This window comes from Schistocerca nitens, chromosome 1 (assembly GCF_023898315.1).
Source record: "Schistocerca nitens isolate TAMUIC-IGC-003100 chromosome 1, iqSchNite1.1, whole genome shotgun sequence".
Taxonomy (NCBI): Eukaryota; Metazoa; Arthropoda; class Insecta; order Orthoptera; family Acrididae; genus Schistocerca; species Schistocerca nitens.
The window spans coordinates 699,750,208-699,769,596 of record NC_064614.1 but is presented as its reverse complement, the minus strand read 5'-3'; the positions used below and the strand labels follow the sequence as shown (position 1 = coordinate 699,769,596).

The 19,389-nt window shown below is 41.4% G+C and overlaps 1 pseudogene; it reads right to left on the bottom strand.

The window, feature by feature from the left end:
- Positions 1-3,120: 3,120 nt before the first annotated feature.
- On the bottom strand, positions 3,121-3,238 carry LOC126211930 (5S ribosomal RNA; annotated as a pseudogene).
- Between the last annotated feature and the right edge of the window lie 16,151 nt (positions 3,239-19,389).

Genomic DNA, 19,389 nt, shown 5'->3' with positions numbered 1-19,389 from the left:
TTAAGAAAAATTAATCTGAATTGAAATGTAGATTAACCATCAGCAATCTTTGTTTTTAAGCAAATAGTACTGAATGCATTTCTGTTCCTATACGTAATATTACATAAAATACAATGAATATAATTGGAAAACTTTTTGATAGTCATCATTCAAATGCAACAGATAATTTCTACCTGGATAAATTATTTCTTGAGTTGCCCTCAGGGCGTTCTCTTAAACATGACATTTTAAATTACACATGAAATGAGAAACTTATACTCTGCTACTTACATACCAATGATCTGCACTAGAAGAAAATAGGAATACATTTCCGTATAAGTAAACAAGGTTATTAAATAAACTTCTTTAAATTTTTACAATGCGACGAGCGCAGATCAATACTTGTTAAATATGTCGTTCCACAGAACTGTCGAAGCCGTGTTTCTCAATTTTCCGCCCTGGTACCTACCGGTATGATTATCCTATTAATATCCCTCGCATCCATAACCAGCCTCAAGCTGTCTGCCTTTTCTGTTGCCAATAGTGGAATACTATGCGGAGAATAGGAAGGCTCTATTATATCCCATTCGATCATCTTCCTGATTTCTTTGTCACCGCTTCCTTTTTCGACCAACGTTGTGCGGCAGTATGGTTCAAGTGGGTAGAACTGCATGTTATATACGTAAGCCTTTATAATTCCTGCTTTTTTTAGAAAACACTTCTGTATACATACCAAGTAAATGTGTTAACTGTGTCTGTTGCTGCAAATCTAGGCATTCCGATTCGACCATATTTTGACGAATCAGCTCTTCTGCAGTAATTATCTCGTCGCTTTGACTAGGGAGTGAAGTACAGTACATCAGAGGAGGTGGCTTACTGTCTATAAATAATATTTGAGGTCTGCTATAGTAATACTAATACTGTGACAGTACTTTCCATGTCTCTCCTCTGAGGCAATTGATTTCAGCAAGACATTTTTTTTTACATTCCTCACAGTACAGGTTCCTGACGACAGGTCCACCGTTGCGTTCCTCCCTCTGATAAAATTCCAATCCAGGATCGAGGCCACAGAAAAATATTTTATCACCAGGAACGTGCACTTGAAGGCTTCATTTCCCATTAAAAGATTGACCTGCACCATACCTGACGTAATTCTTTGTACAAATCAAAGAACGCTTGTCGTTGCTCCTATGCCCATGATCACAGTCAACGGTACATTACTTATTTTCGCGTGCATTGCAGCTTGCACTTCGGATTTACCTGTCTTATTGCAAGTTTTCGACTTAGCGCATAGTTCATTGCACATATCCTGGTCGTCGTCATAGGGCAATATGTTTACACAGGTGCCTTCACTTTTCTCCTTGACTACAACCGGAAGGCATGCGTAATCAACTTTAGTTTAAAGGCGTGGACGGGCAGGGTTGTCTTTCGTCGACAACCTCTACTATCCTAACTCACTGGTCCTGATACTACTGCATCGTACGACTGTTCCTTTGCTGTACATTATTGTGCTCGGAATATCATCTGTATTGAATTTTTCCGTCATGTGGCCCCCAGTTTTGACTCGGATGAGCTGCCTGTTAATTCGTCCATATTTAGTCTTTAGATCAAATTGTTTTAGACTGTTGGAAGTTGGGATTCTTGTGCCCCACGACGTCTCCGTGTCTTTTCCTGTGCTTTCCTCGGTGATTGTTGACGTACGCTTTCCAGTTTGAGCTCGTGTGCGTCGCATTCTGGTGTGGTTGCTTATTACCACGGTTATTATAGTCACTGCCGTTATGCTAATCGTTCCTTTTTCTGTTTCCGTTACTACTGCAGTAGCCGTTGCCTTAGCACTGACGCCGTGCTGCGGAGGGTAACTACTGTTACTCGAGCTAACATTCCTTCTATCTTCGTGGATCAAATCTAATGACTCCACTGCGGCTAGAAATCTTTCCAAGTCATTTTCGGAGACGTTAACAAACTGCTCTATGGCCAGTACAGGTAATTTCGGCTTTCATATTCTTAACACCTCTATCGTTGTCATGAGTTCTTCCCAGTAACGAGTTTTATTAGTATAACTCTTTACGCATTTTCCCATGCCACCTACCTTCGGCTCGCACATGGTAGGATTGTACGTCTCTTGCAGTTTAATCTTAGCGTAGCTCGGGTTTTGTTCGTCAGCTACCACTGCTGTCCTCTCTAGAGCAAGATTTTAAACATTTCGTTCATGGAAAGTTGTTGACTGATAACAACATTCGTTTCCGTAACGCCCATAACTTTGAATCATATTTCGCTCGTTATCTTGCTCACTGAACTCACTACGTCCTAACAGTGCAATTCTATCGTGTATTTCCCTTTGCCTTTGCGGAAGTTCCTCCGCTAAGGTGTACTGAATCTGTCTTAGTTCGATTCATAATTAATTTGCAGGATCGCCACTACCGAACGCATCTTCGTTTGTGACGCTTTGTACCATATTTTGTAGCTCAGTCCACATCTTACTCAATCTCTACATCCTTTTTCTCCGATCACTGAGTTATTCAGTGGATGGAGACCTGCTCAATTAATTCTAAAGAAGGCTGATCTAATTTGTTTGTCATTTCTTTTACATTAGTGTTCAGGGCGTTTTGTGCGACCTAGCACTTCTAACATCATCGATAACCTTAGATACTGCTTCACGTAAGCAACTATATACTTTCTTCGTAGCAGTTATTTCGGTTTTAATAGTTTCTAGCTTCTCGTCTAGGTTTGTTAACAGATTTCATTTAATTGATGGATGACAATCTAATCTCCTGCTTTCTTTCTGGTCTCATGTCTCTCTCCTCGTTCTTTTTCTTTGAGAACTAGTGTCTTCTCCCATTCTTTGTCTTTGAGAGCTAACTATTACTCGCGTTCTTTTTCTTATCGAGCAATCGGAAGTTAATTTAATCAGTAGTACCCGATATTCTAACTAAACTCCTCCCGAACTGACCATGAAGTCCCAACTGTACCGACCGGCCGCCGTGTTATCCTCAGCCCACAGGCGTCACTGGATGCGCAGAGGAGGGGCATGTGGTCAGCACACCGCTCTCCCGGCCGTATGTCAGTTTCCGAGACCGGAGCCGCTACTTCTCAATCAAGTAAGTCTTCCGTTTCCCTCACAAGGGCTGAGTTCACCCCGCTTGCCAACAGCACTAGGCAGACCGGATGGTCGCCCATCCAAGTGCTAGCCCAGCCCGTCAGCGCTTAACTTCGGTGATCGGACGGGAACCGGTGTTATCACTGCGTCCAGGCCGTTGGCCACACGTTATTTTAAACCATCTTATTCAGACCCTGGCCTGTCGTACCTTCCCTTTCTATGTTTTCCCTATTTGACGTTAAGTTGTAACGTTTTAATATTGGTGTAATGTTCAATTTTTTGTATGGCATTTTAATATTTTTCCACGTTAGTATCTTGATTATAACCAAGGAGGTTATCTGATTGATTAGTAGTCGGTTCCTAAACATTAAGTAAACTAACTTACGCTAAGAACAACACACACACACTCACATGCCCGAGGTAGGACTCGAACCTTCAGCGGGAGAGGCAGCGCAATCCGTGACATGGCGCCTCTAAGCGCGCGGCCACTCTGTCGGCTTGTTGGGTATTTGTGTTGAATAAAATGTTAGTAGTTAACTGGACTCAGCTCGTCAGATGGCTGACTTGTGGAAGTTTATGTTACTACCCTTCTGGTAAGTTATATTCATCACTGCCGCGAACCCCAAGTGGCCAGCCAGATGTTGAAATTGTAATCCTTAGCATCATTGCTGTCATTGACCAGCGCCAAGCGCGTGTTTGAGTTATATTTGATTGTACTGCTTGCTTCCTAAATTCGTGCAGTGTTAAAGTCACTAATTGATCAGCTACTGTTTCAACTGAAGAAATTGTAAAGTAATTGCCGGAATCAGTAGTATTTTATTAGTGTTTTTCGTATATGTGCAATAAAATATTGTTGGACTTGTGACAAATGGCCTGCACCATTCCCATGGCTGTTTAGTTGTTTCCTTATACAGGGGCGTTTACTGACATTTCACTGAGGACGTTGTTACCATGAGTCATTGTGAGGAAGAATGGCAGGACCTATTCCATCGAATGAACGATTTAATGAGCACGTATGATGTAATAGGAGTAAAATAAAGAATGATAAGTGTTGTGAGCAGTATCAGAAATGATATTAATGATAAAAATTTGGAAGCAAAAAGTAAAGGAAATGAAGTAATTAGAAACCCTGAAGCAAAATAACACATGACTGACGAAGAAAGGAAGACATAGCACATAAAAGGATAGCATACCTGACTATAGTATACTGGTATCAAATTTCTGAGAAATAATGTTTGGAGTATAAGAGTCTATGGAAGTGAATCATGGAGAATTGGAAGATTGTGAAAGGAGGAAATCAAAGGGTTTAATATGCGACCTTATAGAGAGGTATTGAAAATTGGGTGGACATGGTAAACGAGACAGTTTTTCACATAAGCGGCGAGAAGAGGACCATATGGGAAACAGTGACAAGAACAACTTCGATGCTGCTTGAGAGCGCGTAGAATTCGTTGTGAGATACAGGGATTGGAAAATATGCAACAAATAATAGAGGAATTTGGGTGCAAGTTCTACTCTGAGCTGAGGTTGTCACAGGATATGGGCCGCATCAAATCAGTCAGAAGACCGATGATCGCCTTACCCGCAAAACAAAAGGAGTCCACTTCTTATTTTTCGGGTTCAATGACATTCCACTACTGAGAGTGAGATGGGGATAGGCGGAAAGGGAGGTGGGAAGTGGGTGACGTAAAAATAATCGAAATCGAAAAGTAGTTGTGTCCAACGCATTATATTCGGTATTGGCAGGCTGTTCTATGACAGCACTGTCGAAATTATAGTAGTGGCTTTGAAGATAGGATTTTGAATGGAGTGTGACATGCTAAGGTTAGCTCTGGGATACATGGATCAAGTTTCACCAGATACACTACAAATGTGTATTTGTAGTATCAGCAGAGATGTAGCTTGGGGTTCATAACATACGTCACAAAGAACGGCTGCAGCCCGTTGTGACCGTGCGGTTCTAGGCGCTTCACTGGAGCCGCGTAACCGCTACAGTCGCGGGTTCGAATCCTGCCTCGGGCATGGATGTGTGTGATGTCCTTAGGTTGTAAGAGGTATGCGCTGTGTGCGGTATGAGAATCGCTGACCAGAGAGCAGTGTTGACTGCAGTACGAACTGTGTAACTGTAGCAGTTAGTTGTTGCTAGTCGCGAGTCTGAGGTTGTCTGCGCTTGTCTGCAGTCTGCTCTGGTCGTGAATCTAGAGATGGAGTATTATTGTATAAGGTAAAGAAGCAGGGTCGCGCATATCTAGTAATGTATCTGTACTGTCATCCAAATGTTTAAAAAAAATGTCCTAATAATAATTTTTGCAATATAAAGTAATTTTTTTTAAAAAGCATTCATTTTTTAAAAAAAATCAGTTGCTTCCTTTCACAAATCACAAATGTATAGGGCAGCATTGCATGGATCTGTGCCGGAAAAATGTTAAGTAAGTGCAGATATATTCGCCGTTTTTATTGAGGTAAGAATTTTTGCTTTTTATTCAGAATGATCTTACAGGGCCGCGACTCAGCACTGCTGTCGTTCAAATTTTACCAGGTTACTGAATTTATTTTTTTAATTATGAGGTTTAGGAATTTTTCTGTTTCGAGCTTACATTAAATGAGAAAAGAATTTAGTGGGTACATTAAATGTGAATGCATTTCTGTACGGAGATTATAAATGGGAACCAGTTTTGTTCTGAGGTTACACTAAATTAGAATCACATTCATTATTCATATTTATATTTTGTGGGGAGGTTACACTTGGCGACATCCGGCCAGGATCGTATTTCTTTGTGAATCTCTGAGAAGTAGTCATATATCTGCTCTTATTTACTTAAATGTAGTTGGCATCTGGCGCCACGCATTTACTAATTTGTCACTCTTTCTTTCACAAATCATCGGCAATTTATTGCTCTTTGTTGTAATTGTGTTTGTTCCATTTTTGCTTCGTCTTTGTTTCATTTTGTGCTTAATTTTGATTTATGAAAAATGTCGCGAAAAACTGTTAACAGTACATCGCGATGTGCAATGAGTGAAATAGCCGACTCGAATAATTTGACCGATAATACTAGCGACACTTAGTGTAATAGTGATAATCCTCCATTTACAGACAATCAGTGCGTACGGATCACTAGTAATGATTATAATGCTAATGATGAGCAAACAAATTCAACTATGTCCACCGCAAATGTAACAATTGATGACGCGGCACGTTCCGATACAATGAACGCTGCCCAGTTTGACACACCTAATTTGCAAAATTCATGTAGCGAACGGATAATTGTTTCTAATGAAGGTGAACGGTGTACTCGAAATATGTCGGATTTATTTGATTCCGGTGCAGTGACCAACAGTGCACGTCTGATTGGCAAACCTTTTCAAGAATCACAGAATGACCAAATGGTTACACAAAACGTGACACATACAGATACATCATCACACAGCACAGAGAATACGGCAGCTAATTTTGGCATGGATCGAGTTATGGCATTATTGGTACGACTTAATGAAAAACAAGATAATCTTAATGAAATTCTCAAACAGCGGAATGAAATACTAGATAACCATTTCAATCAACTTCCTGAATCGTGCAAACAACTTAATGAAAGTTTCAAACAGACGAATGAAAAACACGACAACCTTAACGAACAGAACAAACAACTTAGTGAACAGATTACAGCCGTTGCCGTGCAACGTCATGATACTAACGAACAATTACGTGAGGATACTAAGACTTGTGCTACGAACAGTAGTGAAGAAATTAGATCTGTTGCACAAGAATTAAATAATACACATGCAGCCACAACAGAATCACTTAGAGATGAAATTAGTGCAGTCACTGTAGAATGTTCAGAAAACACAACACAGATACGCGACGAGTTTAATTTAATGTCAGCAGAACTTTCACGCACTCTGGACACGGAAGTTGATAAGAAATTTGAACAACAGATCAGCTAAATTGACGAACGTATTAAAGTGACAGAAATGAAAAATGTTTCAGTCACTAACACGTCACAGCATACGCCACATTCCGAACATTTGTCACACTCACACAGCCAGTGTAACTTAGGTAATTTACAGAGACCACGCGACTTAGAATCCGAAGAGACACAGACAAATAGATTCTCATTCAATCCTGAACCTGTTCACACATTCAAAAACGATAACGTTGATTATAAGCAATTTTTATCCGTAAAAAAAAATCTAAGGTATTTAAAAATGACAGAGCACAGGTACACGCTTTGGAATGGATACGACAATTTACTTTTGTATTTTCAACAGCATTGCCTGTACTGCAGAAACTAGAACTGGCCTGGATACAACAATTTACTTTTGAATTTTCACCGGCATTGCCTGTAACGCAGAAGGTAAAATTTATTTGTAGCGCGTAATAGACCTCAGGGGATTCATTACACTTCGATGAATATGTGGCGTAGCGTCCACAGGGCCCCGAGCCGTAGTAGTGCTATTTCATCTTTAGTTTTCTGCACTGCTGCCTTCTCTTTTACTATCCTTTACATCTATCAAAACAGCTCTTCAACTATCGATCTATCTAGGATTAAGGATGAGTAAAGAAAACCTGATATGACGAGTTTTACCGAAAGTGACAGTTTTCTTTAGACACTCCCGAAATGACAACTACCGCCGTAATTTTAATAACAGATAAAATTGTAATCATCAGTATGTACAACATTTTCAGCAATCGTCAAAATTATCAGCAACCGCATTTTGATAAAAATAGAGGTTTTTCACCACAACAGCATCAAAGCCAGCCGGTTAGCATACCTAACCAACAATGTAATGTACAAGGTCAACCAAGCTTTAATGTTTCGCCGCCTGCACATATAGCATCAGCTCCAACAAATAGTAACGCACAGCAACAAGGAAATCACTATGTACAGAAAACACACCATTTCAATTCCTATCGCAATGCACCGTATAGAAATGACTATCATGACAGACGTAAAAGTAATGAGCACAATCTTCAGCGTACGTTTAATAACAGTCGGTCTTATCAACAACAATATCATCCGCAACAACAAATTATCATGAATGAACCAGACAGTAGATATCATCCCGAACGTAATACGTCAGGACGAAATAACAGAACAGTACAAATAGTGGAAATGCCACAGCATCCTCCCGAAAATAATAGCACATCAGATAGAATTTGACTAGATACAGTATAGGTTGCATCTTACAGTAACACAAGCAGTGCTTTGGACACGCAGAATCTTGTTCACGAAAATGTTATACTTTTGACGACATCCGAGACACTCTTTTGCAGGAAAGACCGGTTATTCAAAAAACCATTTCACACCTTGTCATTGAAGTAAAGATTGGATCATCCAAATTTTCAGCAGTAATCGATTCTGGATCACCTATGTCAGTTATAAATGAGGAAACTTTCAAGGAATGTAATAAAGAGAATACCTATCCTACGTTACCATTAGGCAAAACTAAAGTAAAAGGAGCAGTATCTAGTAAAGGAGTAGATGTAAAATTACAGACCCATTTATCATTTTGTATTGCAGGTCATACATTTCTCTCAAATTTTTGGATTGTTCCCTTATTGGCAACAGACGTTATTTTAGGTACGAATTTTCTGGTACAACACGACGCAATTATTGACTTTCAAAACTCCAATTTAATGTTAAAGGATGAAAATGTACAACTGGCTTTAGAATTTCAGCACTCTTTATCTGCAGAAGAACAAACAATTAATCGCACAGAGGTCATTTCCTTAGCCGGCCGCGGTGGTCTCGCGGTTCTAGGCGCGCAGTCCGGAACCGTGCGACTGCTACGGTCGCAGGTTCGAATCCTGCCTCGGGCATGGATGTGTGTGATGTCCTTAGGTTAGTTAGGTTTAAGTAGTTCTAAGTTCTAGGGGACTGATGACCACAGCAGTTGAGTCCCATAGTGCTCAGAGCCATTTGAACCATTTAGAGGTCATTTCCGCATCACGTAACATAGACTGTCATTCCACATTAATCACAGATACGTACGTACACAACTATAATACTCCAGACGAAGCCGACTATGACGTTATACAGATGATTTCTGATAAAGTCAAACAGAGCAGTGCAAATACAGACGACGAACGTACGCCACTACGCAAAATTATTTTACAGCAAGCTCCAGTTTTTGACAATGTTCCTGGTACTAAGTCTGGTTTTATGTATGAATTTCAAGTTAAACAGCACGACACATTTAAGAAAGAATTGCAAGCTATGCTTGACCAAGGAATTATTGAACCGGCAGTAAGTCCGTACATAAACCCGCTCCATATTGTTAAGAAAAAGGATGGTTCACTTCGTCTCGTACTTGATTCGCGTCGTATCAACGACATTATTATTAATGAAACAGATCGCCCACAGACACTAGAAGAACTTCTACAGAAATTTCATGGTACTGCTGTTTATTCCGCATTAGATCTGAAATCGGGATTTTGGCAAATTCAGCTCCATCCGAACTGCAGAAAGTACACGGCTTTTCTCTGTTTTGGTGACTGTTATCAATTTTGTAAATTACCGTTCGGTTTAACAATTTCTTCAGCAGCATTTATTCGCGGTTTGAATAGTATACTTCCGACAGAACTTAAAGACAGAATCACAACGTATGTAGACGACATTCTTATTGCAGAAGCTAACTGGTCTGAACACAATCTGATTCTTGAACAACTGTTACGAACTTTTCGTGCACAAGGACTCACAATTAATCTTAGCAAATCGCACTTTGGCAAAACTTCCATAAAATTTCTTGGACATGTAATTTCAGCAGAAGGCATTGCGCCTGACCCGGAACAACTTCAAGCTTTACGTGACATTACTGTTCCTACGACGAAGAAACAACTACGCAGTTTTTTGGGTTTAATTAACTTTTTTCGTAAATTTATTCATTACTCTGCTTTAGACACCCCTAGATTATGTCAATTGACAGGAAAAAACACTATTTGGTCCTGAGATAGGCAAGCACATTCTGAATTTATGATCCTGAAACAAGCTTTGTTGAAATTTTTCCATTGCCACCGACAGTTCTAACACCGCTTTAGACGTACACATTTTTCAGAAAATTAAAGAAGATGGTACTACAGTAATTAAAAACATCGCCTTTGCAAGTCACATTCTGCCCCTGCTGAACGCAATTATTCTGTTACAGAACTTGAAACATTATGTGTTGTTTGGGCATTCACGAGATTTAGGCATTTTCTTTATGGAAGACACACTACCATTTACACAGATCATAGAGTTATACAGTTTTTACTTTCCGCTAAATTTACACGCGACCGATTAAGCAGATGGAAACTTTATATACAGGAATTTAATTTTACAATTGTTCACATTCCCGGCACACAAAATATTGTAGCAGACGCACAATCCCGTTCTTTCAGCAACAATCAGCAAGACATCGCAACCAACTTCTGCAACTTCTGCAGTGTCCTCATAGAAAGTTCGTCGTCGCTCATCAGAGATAGAAAAACTTAATATGATTTTAGTAAACTGCAGGAGTATCCAAGGGAATGTCCCAGAAATAACGTTGCTTGCTGAAGGTTATAATGCACGTAGTATTAGAAACAGAAAGATGGTTGAAAATCACAGCGAAATCCGAAGTTCAGATTGGAGTATTTATCGTGAGGACATGTTAATCACCAATGGTGACGGAGTGGTTATTGCCGTAAAGAATTCGATAAAATCTAGCGACGTTATCGCGGCTTCCGATTGTGAATTAATGTGGGTGAAGTTAAGTATCGTCGAGCGGTCAAAATCGGTAACCAGATGCTTTTACAGACCGCCTAGGTCAGGAGCTCTAGTGGTTGAATGCTACAGACAGAACTTGCAGAATACCGTTGGTAATTTTCCTGATAGTGCCGCTGTAATAAAGGGTAATTCAACATGACAGGTAAAGCCAGGGAGTGTCATGCTATCAAAAGTGGTAGTGTGACATTGTTCTGGATATCTTACTTTATTTACTTTGAGCAGATAATTAGAAAACCAGCTCGTAAGGGTAACGGCTTAGATCTCCTAGCAACAAACAGACCAGAACTTATTGAATCAGTTAACAAACAGGAAGGTATCAGTGATCATATTGCTGTGATAGCGTCTATGACAACGAATCTTACAAAGAATGTTAAAAAATTTTGAATTCTTGGGGATCAACAGCCTCCGGATGCTTAATAAACGTAAACATGGTCTGCAGTAGGCAGTAACATAGCATTACAGCCGTAGTCGGCTGTACCATCGCATTACAGCCTACTAAGGACCATTTTTACCTTTATTAATGTTAAGAAAGTTAGGAAGGTATTTTTGCTTGACAAGAATTACAGACTACAAATGTCAGAGTATCTGAGCAGTCAGCATCAAATATTCGGTGATGAGGGCCTGTGGAGAAAAAAAGAAAAATATTCAAAAGTTTCTTGCAATATGCATTAGACGAGTATGTTCCGAGTAAGGTCTTAAGGAATGGGAAAGACTCATCATGGCTTGATAGCCGTGTTAGGAAACTGCTACCTAAACGAAGAGTTCATTACAGATTCAAGATAAGTAAAAGCGTAACTGACAAACAAAAACCGAACGAAGTGAAAATGAGCGTAAGGAGAGTAATAGAGCAGCGTTCAGTGACTCAAAACGTAAAACTTTGTCAACCGATAGGAGGTTTAGGTCGCATGTAAAATCAGGAAATGGGTCTAAATCATCTATTCATTCACTCAGTGATCATAATGTCACTGAAAGGGAAGATAACAGAGAAAAGGCCGAAAAACGGAATTCCGCCTTCCAAAATTGTTTCACCGGGAAGATCGTATCACAGTCACTCCTTTCAATCGGCGTACGAACGTCGAAATGACAGGTATTGAAATAACCGATCGCGGAACAGAAAATCAACTACAATCGCTTAGTAGTGGAAAGGCGTCAGGACCAGATAAGATACGTATGAGATTCTACAAAGATTATGCGAAAGAACCTGCTGCCTTTCTTGCAGTAATTTATCGTAGATTGCTTGAGCAACGAAGGGTACCTAGCGACTCGAAGAAAGCACAGGTCATTCCCGAAGAGTGGTAGTGGGACAGAGCACACAATAATAGACCTATATCATTGGCGACAATCTGTTGTAAAATTATGGAACATGTTTTATGCTAAAGAATTATGACATTTTTGGAGAATAAAACTCTCCTCTTTAAAAATCAACATGGATTCTACAAACAGAGATCCTGCGACACTCCGCTTGCTCTGTTCCTCCATTAGATCCACAGCGCAGTAAACCAGTAAACAATGGCGCTCAGATTGATGCCGTGTTACTTGACATCAGGAAGGCATCTGACACCGAGAAATAGAAAAATGAGCTCATGGAGTATCGGGGCAGATTTGCGACTGGATTCAAGACTTCCTTGCATATCGAACTCGATACATCGCTCTCAAAGAAGTAAGACCTGCGGATGTAAAGGTAATTTTCGGAGTACCACAAGGAAGCGTGACAGGCCGTTACTGTTTACAATATATATAAATGATCTAATAGAAAGCGTCGGATGCTCTTTAAGGCTATCCGCAGATGAGGCCGTCGTCTATAACAAAGTAGCAACGCCAGAAGATAGTAACAATTTGCAGAATGACCTCCAGAAAATTAATGAGTGTTGAAGGCTCTTGCAGTTGGCCCTGATAACTAACTGCGCATACATAAGAAAGGAATTTCATTACTGTGCAGCTACACTATTAATAGTTGGTTAATTTGGGGAAGGGGACCAAACGGCGAAGTCATAGGTCCCACGAGTTAGGGAAGAATGGGAAAGGAAGTCGGCTGTGCTCTTTCAAAGGAACCATCCCGGCATTTACCTGAAGTGATTGAAGTAAATCACGAGAATCGTAAATCAGGATAGACGAACGCGGATTTGAACCAGCGTCTTCCCGAATTCGAGTCCGGTGTGCTAAGCACTGCGGAACCTCGCCAGTTACTATGGATGACAAACCGCTGGAAACAGTATCTGCCGTAAAAAACCACAGCAATCGTATGTGGAAAGGCTACATAAAACAAATAGTGGGTAAATCAGATGCCAGTTTCAGATTCATAGGAAGAATATTAAGGCAGGGGACTGGTTGTTGTGTGTCCTTCATCATCATTTTCATGATCATAGACCCGCAAGTTGCCGAAGTGGCGTCCACGAAAAAGGACTTGCAATACGGCGGCCGAACTCCCCCCGCATGGGGCCTCCCGGCCAACAATGCCATACGATCATTTCATTTCAAGGAAATGTAATTCATCCACGAAGGAAATGGCGTATAAGGCGCTTTTCGACAGATTCTCGAGTGTTGTTCGTCTAAATGTGATTCTTACCAGATAGGACTGATAGAAGAGCTAGAGAAAATTCAACAAAGAGCAATGCGTTTCCTCACGGGAATATGCTTAAAAAACTCCACTGGCAGACGTTACAAGAGAGGCGTTTTACATCACAGAGAGATTTACTATTGAAATTTCGAAAGTCCACTTTTCGGGAAGAGCCGGACATGTTAATTCCACCAAAATACGTCTGGCGTAATGACTACGAGGAGAAAATTCGAGAAATTAGAGCCAGTACAGAGGATTACCGACAATAATTCTTCCCACGAGCTATTCACGAATGGAACAGGGTTGGAGGGTTCAGTTAGAAGTATAAAAAGCATCTCCCGTCACACACAAATAGGTGGCTTGCGGAGTGTGATTTAGATGTAGACGTGTGAATGTAACAATTTTACGGTGCATAAACTTGTAAGAGGTCCGAGAAGATGTAATTTCGATGTATTGCTCACGCGCTGCCTGCGATATGCAAGGTATAAGAGAATCTCAGACCAGAGAGCAGTGTTGACTGCAGTAGGAAATGTGTAGCTGTAGCAGTAAGTTGTTGCTAGCGAGCAGTCTTGTGTATCGTGTTGGCTGGGCCGGTCGTGGTGCAGCGATGCCGGAGTCTGAGCAATATTGTATAAGATAAAAAGCAGCCTCGCGCATATGCAGTATTGTTATCTCAAGTCCCATGTAAATGTTTTAAAAAATGTCCTAATAATAATCTTTCTCATAAAAAATAACTTTTAACAACCATTCATTTCAATTTAAATAATTTACTAATTTCTCCAATCCATGATCATCCCAATTATTGCAAAAGAATAATCAGTTGTTTCCTTTCATAAACGACAAATCTATCGTCCAGCATTGCACAGGGCTGTGCCAGGAAAATTTATTGTAAGAGCAGATATATATGCATTATCCGGCGACTTCATTGAGGTAAGAATTTTTCTTTTTTTATTCAGAATGATCTTTCAGGACCATGACACAGCACTGCTGACGTCCAAAATATACCAGGTTAAATTCACAGTCAATTATTGAAAAGTTATAAGTGAGCGACAATTTAATTGAGAGGTTAGTTACATTGTATTATTACCAGGTTACTGAATTTTTTTTTTTTTGGGACGTTACACTGAATGTGAACGACATAATTATAATTTTTACTGTTGAGAAGTTTAGGAATTTTTCTGTTTTGAGGTTACACTAAATGAGGATATTATTTATAATATTTATTTTATTTTTTGGGGAGGTTACAATCTCTAAACCTTTTTCGAGAGATTAAGTGATATAAACGGTATAAACTTACAGAGACATCCAAAACCTACAAGAGTACACTTCTAATTACGCAAAGAAAGGTTGGAGACATTTGGATAAGTATGGCAGAAATAATGTATATCTTGATCCGGAATTACCATGTAGCTCGTGCCCAACCCTCACTTATATTTTTTACAGGATGATTCGGTTTTCTAACAGTTGCCTGAAGCTCTGAGAGGAAACATACATCAATTACGTGGCTATCGCCTGCCTGGATACCATTCTTGGTACAGACGTAGAGCGTGTTGCATGCGATAGCGGCAATTGAATCGCCTTGAAATAAATTTTAATTTGAGTATTTCGTTCTTGGTCTTACATTCTGTTAGTTCCCTCTCGTTTTTGGCACATACAGGGTGGTCCATTGATAGTCACCGGGCCAAATATGTCACGAAATAAGCATCAAACGAAAAAACTACAGAAAAACGAAACTCGGCTAGGTTGAAGGGGGACCCAGATGGCACTATGGTTGGCCCGCTAGATGGCGTTGCCATAGGTCAAACGGAAACCCCATTTTTTATTACATATTCGTGTAGTACGTAAAGAAATATGAATGTTTTAGTTGGGTGACTTTTTTCGCTTTGTGATAGATGGCGCTCTAATAGTCACAAACGTTTAAGTACGTGGTATCACGTAACATTCCGCCAGTGCGGACGGTGTTTACTTCGTGATACATTACCCGTGTTAAAATGGACCGTTTACCAATTGTGGAAAAGGTCGATATCGTGTTGATATATGGCTATTGTGATCAAAATGCCTAACGAGCATGTGCTATGTATGCTGCTCGGTATCCTGGACGACATCATCCAAGTATCCGGACCGTTCGCCAGATAGTTACGTTGTTTAAGGAAACAGGAAGTGTTCAGCCACATGTGAAAAGTCAACCACGACCTGCAACAAATGATGATGCCTAAGCAGGTGTTTTGGCCGCTGTCGCGGCTAATCCGCACATCAGTAGCAGACAAATTGAGTGAGAATTGATAATCTCAAAAACGTCGGTGTTGAGAATGCTACATCAACATCTATTGCACCCGTACCATATTTCTATGCAGCAGGAATTGCATGGCGACGACTCTGAACGTTGTGTACAGTTCTGCCACTGGGCACAAGAGAAATTACGGGACGATAACAGATTTTTTGCACGCGTTCTATTTAGCGACGAAGCGTCATTCACCAACAGCGGTAACGTAAACCGGCATAATATGCACTGTTGGGCAACGGAAAATCCACAATGGCTGCGACAAGCGGAACATCAGCGACCTTGGCGGGTTAACGTATGGTGCGGGATTATGGGAGGAAGGATAATTGGCCCCCATTTTATGGATGGGAATCTAAATGGTGCAATGTATGATGATTTCCTACGTAATGTTCTACCGATGTTACTACAAGATGTTTCACTGCATGACAGAATGGCGATGTACTTCCAACATGATGTATGTCCGGCACATAGCTCGAGTGCGGTTGAAGCGGTATTGAATAGCACATTTAATGACAGATGGATTGGTCGTCGAAGCACCGGATCTGACGTCCCCGGATTTCTTTCTGTGGGGAAGGTTGAAGAATATTTGCTGTCGTGATCCACCGACATCACCTGACAACATGCGTCAGCGCATTGTCAATGCATGTGCGAACATTATGGAAGGCGAACTACTCGCTGTTGAGAGGAATGTCGTCACACGTATTGCCAAATGCATTGAGGTTGACGGACATCATTTTGAGAATTTATTACATTAATGTGGAATTTACAGGTAATCAAGCTGTAACAGCATGCGTTCTCAGAAATGATAAGTTCACAAAGGTACATGTATCATATTGGAACAACCGAAATAAAATGTTAAAACGTACATACGTTCTGTATTTTAATTAAAGAAGCCTACCTGTTACCAACTGTTCGTCTAAAATTGTGGGCCATATGTTTGTGACTACTACAGCGCCATCTGTCACAAAGCGAAACAAGTGGTCCAACTAAAACATTCACATTTCTTTACGTACTACACGAATATGTAATAAAAATGAGGGTTCCTATTTAAAAAACGCAGTTAATATCCGTTTGACCTATGGCAGCGCCATCTAGCGGGGCAACCATAGCGGCATCTGCTTTCCCCTTTCAAGCTAGACAAGTTTCGTTCTTTGTAGTTTTTTTCGTTTGACGCTTATTTCGTGAGATATTTGGCCCGGTCACGATCAATTGACCACCCTGTATTATATGTTATTACTCGCCCTTAGCTACAGTTTACTCCCTATAGGCTATTACAGACTTAAATTTAGTAGACTAATTACAGACATTAATTAAGAAAAATCATATTTCAGAGTTATGAGGCGGTTATACTTTATTACTGCCCTCGATCTTTATGCCTGATTAAAGCAGTGACTAAGCCTTGTCCTTAGATAAAATGAAGATTAAACGTCAACACGCTCAGGTTAGACAGAACGGGTAGGAGTAAAAACTAGAGACGATACTTATTCACTCAGTAACTGCACTAGCTGGCATAAACCCGATCACATTTTGCAGAGATGCTGCCTCAGATGGCACTACCATCAGCAGTGCAGTTTGCCGGTAGCCAGCCGTGTTCTCGCGACGAGCAGCAGCTCCAATGAAAGCTTTGTTTTTCTGTGTCCAGACCGGACGACAGTTTTATTTGAAGGTGAGTGGTTTTACGTCCTCGGAGCTTCTTCTTTTATATTTTGGTCCCTTCATCCCACTTTTCCTGCACCATAATGCTTGTACGTCATAACAGCGATCACTGCCGACTGTGCGAATGAAACGCGGCGGCGAGGCCTCAATTTACGGCCGGCCGTGTCCGCATAAACATCGGCTCGTATCGCCCAGACACTCACAAGTGGCAATTGACACGGCGAACAGCAGTCGGGAGTAAAATGCTAAAAGCAATGCGATGTTGACGGCGGCTTGTTTTTGTTTCTGGCGTGTCGGCCGGTCGGCGAGTTTTTTTTCCTTTTGCTTCTTTTTTTTCTGTGTCGTTTTGTGGGGCGGCCGACACTGCGTGGCGCTGAGTGGACACGTCAGCACCACTGGCGGGGGGCCACCCCGACACACGGCGAAGCGTATCAGCTGCCGACACACCGACCGCGGACCCGGCGCTGCGCTCTAGCGCGGCAGCGTTCTGAGCTACGAAAAAGCGAGATTCAAAACTGCAGGAAATACTTTCGACAAACAGCTAAGGTTAACGTAGCAGATACATATCCAAGCGAAGGGCGAGCGACGCTTGACAGTCTCCAAATCCCCTACCTCATAAGACTCCCTATACTCACACACTGGGTGAGTTTATACACTACTGGCCATTAAAATTGCTACAACAAGAAGAAATGCAGATGATAAACGGGTATTCATTGGACAAATATATTACACTAGAACTGACATGTGACGGGTGATACGCCAGTAAGGCGATGACGAATACACGCTTCCAATGTGCCTTCACCGCGATCTCGCCAAACACGGATGCGACCATCATGATGCTGTAAACAGAAACTGGATTCATCCGAAAAAGTGACGTTTTGCCATTCGTGCACCCAGATTCGTCGTTGAGTACACCATCGCAGGCGCGCCTGTCTGTGATGCAGCGTCAGGGGTAACCGCAGTCATGGTCTCCGAGCTGATAGTCCATGCCGCTGCAAACGTCGTAGAACTGTTCGTGGAGATGTTTGTTGTCTTGCAAACGTCCCCATCTGTTGACTCAGGGATCGAGACGTGGCTGCACGATCCGTTACGGCCTTGCGGATAAGATGCCTGTCATCTCGACTGCTAGTGATACGAGGCCGTTGGGATCCATCACGGCGTTCCGTATTACCCACCTGAACCCACCGATTCCATATTCTGCTAACAGTCATTGGATCTCGACTAACACGAGCAGCATTGTCGCGATACGATAAACCGCAATCGCGATAGGCTACAATCCGACCTTTATCAAAGTCGGAAACGTAATGCTACGCATTTATTCTCCTTACACGAGGCATCACCACAACGTTTCAGCAGGCAACGCCGTTCAACTGCTGTTTGTGTATGAAAAATCGGTTGGAAACTTTCCTTATGTTAGCACGTTGTAGGTGTCGCCACCGGCGCCAACCTTGTGTGAATGCTCTGAAAAGCTAATCATTTCCATGTCACAGCATCTTATTCCTGTCGGTTAAATTTCGCGTCTGTAGCACGTCATCTTCGTGGTGTAGCAATTTTAATGGCCAGTAGTGTATTTAAGTTTACATATTGCATTACAAGTTGCGGAAAATAAAGTTGCATGTAAAGTAAGAGTCTCGTATTGTTTAGACATTCTAGAAAATACAAGCTATAATTAACAAAGATGCCAACGGCCTTGCCGCACTGGTAACACCGTTCCCTTCAGGTCACCGAAGTTGAGCGCTGCATGGCTTGGCTAGCACCTGGATTGGTGGCCGTCCGAGTCTGGCGAGCGCTGTTGACAAGCGGGTGCACTCAGTCCTTGTGACTCCAGTATCCATACCCGTATCCGGTGAAGCCCACCGGCTGTGCATGGCACGGTGGTCCATCGGCAAGATTGTGCCCTACTAGAACTGTTCGGACGGTGTTTAACACAAAATAATTATCAATAGCTCGCATCCTTTTCAAAAACAGACATAATGTCTGATGGGATACCGCAATCACTGGTTATACAATGTTACTTATAATCCGTCTTGATTGCAAAAGTGTTTATTCACATGGCCGGTTTCGGTTCCTCTAGAAC